We start from the raw sequence: 7,717 nt of genomic DNA, 5'->3' as shown, positions 1-7,717 counted from the left end.
CTTCCTTCCTTCCTTCCTTCCTTCCTTCCTTCCTTCCTTCCTTCCTTTCTTTCTTTCTTTCTGTCTGTCTGTCTCTGGTGTCATTTTGGTAACATTCTTTTGATCTGTTTGCTAGGTCTGACATTTTTGAAGCTCATACTAAGTTATAGGCAAGTAGCAGTTTGTGTTGGTGGAGGGAGTTCCCTGTGCTGACAAAATCACAGATCTGTTGAGTATTCCCACATGCCATCTCAGTCTACTTTTGTACCAGACATCTGCCATAGTAGTGGTTTCTGTGAAAGAAAAGCAATGATCTGTTCTATTCTTAGTACTTACAAGACTGTGTGGCTGTGGACAAGTCACTTAAGATCTCTGGGCCTGTTTTTTTTTTTTTACCTGTAAAATGGGGATAATAATGTTGGCACTAATAATAATACTAGTAGCTGACATTTTATAGTGCTTTCAGTTTTGCAAGACATTTTATATTTGGTCTTCCCAATAATCATGTGGGTAGGTCTTGTTATCTACATTTTACATATGAGGAAGCTGAGGGTTAGGAAGGTTATTATTGCTAATAATCATACAGCTAGTAAGTATCTGAAGCAGAATTTGAACCCAGATTGTGAGTCCAGTATGCTGTCTGCTATACCATGCTGCTTTCCACCTTCCTTACCTTTTTGTTGTCAAGAAAAACCCTAAACCTTAAAATTTATATAAATGTGAGTTCTTATTATTTACCCCTTAATCTTTTCCCTAATACCTTTTTTTCTTCAACATCTAAATGCAGAACAATGTAAAAATTTTTTCCTCTAATTGTTTGGCTAGGGGAGCACAGTTTCTATTAGTTCTCAGGTCTAATCATGTAGTCTGGTAAGGTCAAACTCAAATAGATATGGATACCTGTTGTGGCATATTTTGACTTAGAAAACTACAAATTAACATTATATTGTATTGTATTTTTATTTATTTAAAAAAAATTTCTTAATTACATTTTAATCTGGTTCTGACCTGATGGGGAATTTTGCCATGAGCTATGAGTTTGACATCTCTGCTTTAGAGAGTTCCATTATTTGTATATTACTTAAAGCAGTAGCTCTCAACCTTTTTGGTCTCAGGACCCCTTTATGCTCTTAAAAATTATTGTGGACCCCAAAGAGCTTTCATTTTATATGGGCTATATCTGTCAGTATTTGCCATACTAGAAATTAAAATGGATATATTTTAAAAATATCAAGATGTATAAAATAACAATTAACTCACTAAATGTTAACATAAATATCATTTTTGTAAAAAAAAAAAAGGAAATTTTCCAAAACAAAAAAAGTAAATGAGAAGAGTGGCATTGTTTTATACTTTAAAAGAATCTCATTAGTATCTGGATTAATAGAAGATATCTGCATTCTCATCTCTGTTTTTGAATTCAGTCTGTTGTGATTTGTTGTTTTGGTTGAAACATATGAAGAAAACCAAGCCTCATATAGATATGTAGTTGAAATGGAGAGGAGTATTTTAATAGGCAATATCTTTGCACTATTAAGAAAATTAAGGAAGTTTTCACTTCACAAACTTCCTGAAAAGGGTCCCCAAGGGTCCCCAGTAGTCTGTGGACTATACTTTGAGAACTACTGATCTAAAGGGTGCTGAATTTCAGTGCTATAATAATAACAACAATAATAATAACTAACATTTATATAGTACTTCTATGTATTAAACACTGTGCTTTACAAATATTGTCTCATTTAATCCTCACAACCACCCTGGAAAGTAGGTGCTATTATTATCCCCATTTTACAGATGAGAAACTGAGGCAAACAGAAGTTAAGTGATTTGCCCAGGGTAACACAGATAGTAAGTGCCTGAAGCTGGATTTGAACTCAGGTATTCCTGACTCTAGGCCCAATGCTTTCTTTATGGCACCACCTACCTGCCTCTGCTATGATAACATGTTCATTGTGTAAACATACATGGATGTAAAATCTTAAGGGTTCTTGAATATTTGTATGTTATATTTCTATATAGAGCCACATATTTATATACAAAACATAAATGGATCATAGCATCGTAGACAGAGCTGGAAGAGAGCTCAAAGATCATCTAATCTAAGCTATTTTACTGATGAGGAAACTGAGGCCAAATAAGATATGACTTACCCAAGGCCACACAAGTAGTAGTAGTAGACCTGGGTTTTATCCCAAATCCTCTGATTACTGAACAAATATTCTTTACTTTGAACCTTGAAATATATCACTTAATAACTGTATCAAGTGTGGATTAAGTCCATTAGAAAAAAAAATCCACCACAAAGTACTGGATTATTTAATAGGAAAATATTCCAGTGCCTTCAAAAATGAAAGGATTACTTAATTTTGAAGGTCTTTAATTTCTTTTGCTGGAATTTTATAATATGAAAAATCTTGTTAAAGGCTAGTACATATTTATAAAATTATATTGAAATAAATCACCACTTTGAAAAGATGATTTAAGAAGGTAAGTGGTATTATCTTGTATTTAAGTAGACTGCTTAGAAAGAGTAGGTTTCTATAAAAACCGAGATATCTAGGAATCTAAAACTTCTGTTAGTTAAGGAAGAAATGAATTTGGAAGCAGGACTTTATGCTGCCCATTTCTGGTTCCCTGGCATTCCTCCGTAACTATTAGTAGTGGGAGTAGTAGGATTGCTTTATTCCATTGCTGGGTTGAACATGATATGTAGATCCTAAAGGAAGACAGCTTACTGGATTCCAAATTAGAGGCAGTATTTATCTCAACTTAAGTTACATATGAATAAAAATACCAGTGAGGGTAAAAATTAAAATGACAACATATTTATATGGCTACAAAGTTAAAAAAAAAACTCAACACTCTCTTCACAACAGTTCTGTGATGTAGGTAGTGCCAATGGGCAGCTGGTGTTGTCTTCCATATTGATACCACCTGCAAATAAATGAAGTATGATCACAGCTTTAGTTGGCCTTCATGGTTAACCCCACTTAGAGAGCTTTATGGTAGTTGTGGAACAGTTAAAAATAATGGACAGCTATGGTCAAATTTGATTTTAAGAAAAGTGGTTGAAATTGTTAACTGAGCATGGCCAGTCAAGTCTTCAACTTCTGGGTCTGAAAACATCTGTAGATAAGCTCTCCAGGTGGGAAGCACCTGTGGTAAAAGTGGAAGATATATTTGAGCATCCTGAGAGGCCCCCTTCCTACACTCCCTCTCTTTTGCTCACTTATTATCACTTTTTATCATATCTTAGTTTAGGTTCCTTTTCTAAAATCAAAGATCCTTAGGAACTTTTCATCCAGCCCTCTAACATATAAAAGGCACCATGTTGGGGCATGACATCGAATCTAGATGGGAATAAGAATTAGCCACAGCGTAGTTTCATTTTATTTCTAAGGATCTTCTTACCTAAGAATTTTCATGCCAGCACAAATTCCAAGTAGAACAACAACCTAATTATTAAAATGACTCAATAAACAAAATTAGGGGACCATAGTGGAAAGGAGTGTTGTGTCTTTTAAAACTGTGGAGAAAGGGAAGACTCTTAACCATCTTCAAAGAAAAAATTTATAAAAGATGTTGTATAAAAATTTGCAAAATAAAATGAGTTTAGAGCAAGTAAGGACATTCACTGGGGAAAAAGTCTTTACAATACACATTTCTGACAAAAATAATACCTAAAACCTATAAAGAATTGACACACATTTATCAGAATAAATTCTTTCAGAGTCAAAAATTATTAACTGGGGGTGCATAGATTTGGGTGGGGAGGGTCTGTGACTTGGAATGGGTAAAAATCACATATTTATTATCATTAACATCTAACTGAAATTTAGCATTCTTTTTCAATTATTGAAAAATAATTCTGAGGAGAGGTTCTTTTGATTCACCAGACTGCCACAGATGTCCACAACATACACACAAAAATTAAGAACCCTGCTCTAAGTGGTCAGAGGGCATGAACAGACAGGTCTTGGAAAAATAAATTCATATTGTCAATGAACATGTGAAAAAAATTCAAATTAATAACCAGAGATATAAAAATTAATAAATCCCTGAGAAAGCCATCAAATTGACAAAGATAATGAGAGATGATATTTGGTACCATTGTGCTGCTGAAAAACATACACACTAAACACTGCTGGTGGAACTGTGAATTGGTTCCATTTTTTTTGAAAAACAATTTGGAATTGCATAATAAAAGTTGCAGGAACATTTATACCCTTTGATCTAGTGGTCCCACTATTAGGATTCCATTGGAGGTTATATAGCAGCAAGATCTACTAAAAAAAATTAGTGGAAAACTATACTTAATAATAAAAACAAAAATAAAAAAACACAAAAAACAAACCTATGAAATCAAATCATCCTTATCAACTGGGGAGTGGCAGAAAAAATATGGCTTATGAATGTACTAGAATATCATTTTGCCATAATAAATAGTGAAGAAGAAGAATTTAAAGAAATGGAGGACTTGGATGGAGGTGACAAGGCAACTAGGTGGCACAGTGGATATCATCTTCCGGAATTGAAATGTGGCCTCAGACACTTAGTAGCTGTGTGACTGTGGGCAAGTCACTTATCCTCATTTGCGGCACTTCCTTATCTGTAAAGTGAGCTGGAGAAGGAAGTGGCAAACCATTCCAGTATCATTGCCAAGATAATTCCAAATGGGGTCAGAAGAATAAAATGGGCGTGACACAGATGGAAGAAAGAAAGCAGAACCAATAGAACAATATACATTTTGAATACCAGTATATAACTAAGGAAAGTAATAATAACAACAAGGACAACAACCTACTGAAATACCCAGAAAAGTTCACGAGTCATGGAAACTTTCAAACAGGACATTTTTAAAACTACCTTGTTGAAGTTATACTATGCATTTTTGTTGTATTTTTTTCTTTAACTGTCTCATTAATCACTTTTTAAAACATTTTCTATCCTTCTGTTCTATATTGATGAGAGCATAAGATTTATTTGGGGGGCATATTAAAATAATACTAAAAATGAGAGTAGTAGTTTGCAAGATTGGACAATATCTTCTTTCTGTTAGTAGTGAACCATGGCATTAAGATTCATATTTTTCTTTTTCTTTTTTTTGTTTATATTTTTAAGATTCATATTTTTCTAAAGAAATTTTATTGGTCTCTGAAAGAATCATGCTTTTCAAAGCTTAAAGGGGTTTGAAAAAGAATAGAAGCCTTGAATTTCATCCTTCAGTCAGTTGACTTATTTCTGTTTCATCTACATGTTTTAGTATTTGAGTTTCAAATAATGTGCTAGGCGCTATACCAAATACATTTCTCACTGGTGTTATGTGGGTTTATGATGTGTATGCCTGTCAGGTAGGAACTGGATTGAGTTCATCCATTCATTTCACAGAACCTCCTCAGCATCTGGGGAATGGCAATGACCTTTGGTGTCAACTGACCTGATTTAGATTTAAACTGTTAACCTAGAAGAGGTTCCACATCCCATAACTACTCCCTTGGGCCAACTAGTCTCCCCTACAGATTAAACAAAATGATTGGTTAAGAGCATGGTTTGAAATATTTTGAAAATAGTTCTCATTCATCAGAAGTGAAATCAAGTCATTTAAAAAGGAATTTATTAAATTAATAAATAAATAAAATTTTCAGAAAAGTTTCTGAGCCTCCTCAAATGGCTATAATGCTAAAGAAGAAGAAGAAAAAAAAACTGTCAAATCTTCACACTCCATGCTGTTCATCTGCTGCAAAATGCATCAGAATAAATCCGAAAAGCATTTTGCCTGTTGGGAATAAGATCATGTCTTCTTTTGCAATTTAGAAAGCTTTCCATTCACAGGCTGAAATTTCTAGATTACTTGTTTGTTCTTTCCTGAAATGGGAAATTGATAGTTCTGTTCTTTGTATTGAGTTAAGAAGAAAAATAATATTGAGAAAAAATGTATCATTAAGTCTGTTGTAGAGAGGTTAATAAAATGGATGTGGTGGCCAGCCTAAACTATGACTTAGAAGAATTAAGGGAGACAGAATATTTGCAGTTTCTTCCACCCAAGTAGTTTTTTTCCCTGAGTGCTTCTGAAGGCAGTTCCACTAGTTATACACAGGTTTTCACATGTGCAATTAGTAGTGTTTATAGATGGCCTGTTATTCAATTAACAACGAAGCTGGCCGTATCACCTCATTGCAGACCTGCTTTTTAACTGCCAGAGACGGCACCAGGGTTATCAACTTACACACAGGCTTGGATGTGTTCCAGCAGTTTAATTATCGTGTCACACGCTTTGCTTTTTCTAGTTTCATTAGTTTATAAATGTAATATGGTATCTTATTTCTGTGATTAACACTTCATTTCGGCAGGTTAAACATGCTGCTAGAGAAGTATTGATTTCTGACACTTCTCTCCCCTCCCCCCCATTCATTTAGATATTTGCACTGATTTTTTTTTAAGTAGCTAACACAAGAAAGCAGTATCCAAAAAAACATACTTGCAAATGGCCCAAGATGAAACAGAGCTATATAGTTTTCTTAACCTAAATGTTGTGTGTTATTTTCTACCATGAACTTTAATAGAAAATACAATGGGTGTACTTGCAAGTTTGGAAGGAATGATAATAATTATAAATAAAAAATTGTGTTCCATTTTTAAAAAATGACATGGAAAAAGTTTTCTAAAGGCAGGTAGGATGTTTATATTGTAAGGAATTAGAAAATAATTCACGTACCTGCTAGTAGATGAAAAATTAATTTTCCAATTTTGCCTTTACTATTTCCATGAACTCATATCAGGCTGTACATTATCTGAGAGGTGCTGGACTATAGGTTGCTTATAGCATCTATGGAACTGGCTCTTTAAAAAAAGTCAATTTAGTGCCATGTGAATAAACCATACAAGATACTTGCTAATGATGATTTGTTTTACTCATTGCTCTAACTCTAATGGTATTTTTATTTTCCTTATTTTTTTTTACAAAGTTTCTATTAATGTTGGATACAGGGTATTTATGAATAGAGAATGGCCCCATCATATAAATATACAACCACCAGAAACCTTATATAAAGTTCACTAGAGCCCTGACATTCCTTCTCTGGCCACATAAGCTCAGTCTCTCTTTGGTTTTTGATGACAAAGGATGCTGTGGCAGAGTGCAGAAAATACTTTAAATGCCTTGGAGTCTCACATTTACTGAACACTTGGGGGATGTGGTATTCTGCCTGGTGCAAGGTCTTACAAGTTTGTGAAGATTTAGGAAATAACTTAGTGAAGTTGGTGTTTTAACTAGTGCTACCAAAGACTTTATCTTGCAGACAATGTTAAATACTTATTTAAAACAAACTTGTTTGGGTTTCTAGTTTGAATGACAATTTGAGAAAGAAAAATTAATCTTTGAGGCTCTGAGTCATGTTGCAATGATCATAATAGTAACGATAACAGCTAGCATTACTTATATATAGTGTTTTAAGATTTGCAAAGAATGTTAAAATATTATCTTATTTGATAATCACAACAACCAGGTGCTATTTTTATCTCTGTTTTATAGATGAAGAAATTGAGGCAGATGGAGATTAAGTGATTTGCTTAGATCACACAGCTAGTAATTGTATGAGGTAGGATGTGAACTCTGATCTTCCTAAATCCAGCACTCTATCCACTATGGCACCCAGCCCTCTCTTTAGTTAGCTGTTTACTTATGATTACAGATATATATATATATATATATATATATATATATATATATATATATATA

General features: G+C 33.7%; 1 protein-coding gene across 7 annotated transcripts in view; it reads left to right on the top strand.

The window, feature by feature from the left end:
- Window positions 1-7,717, top strand: part of LOC114045805 (glycerol-3-phosphate dehydrogenase, mitochondrial) — a 197,641-nt gene that overhangs the window by 165,678 nt on the left and 24,246 nt on the right. The window lies entirely within an intron of this gene.

The sequence above is a fragment of the Vombatus ursinus genome, unplaced genomic scaffold (assembly GCF_900497805.2).
Source record: "Vombatus ursinus unplaced genomic scaffold, bare-nosed wombat genome assembly UNPS02014779.1, whole genome shotgun sequence".
Lineage (NCBI taxonomy): Eukaryota > Metazoa > Chordata > Mammalia > Diprotodontia > Vombatidae > Vombatus > Vombatus ursinus.
This window is presented reverse-complemented; position numbering and strand designations above follow the sequence as displayed.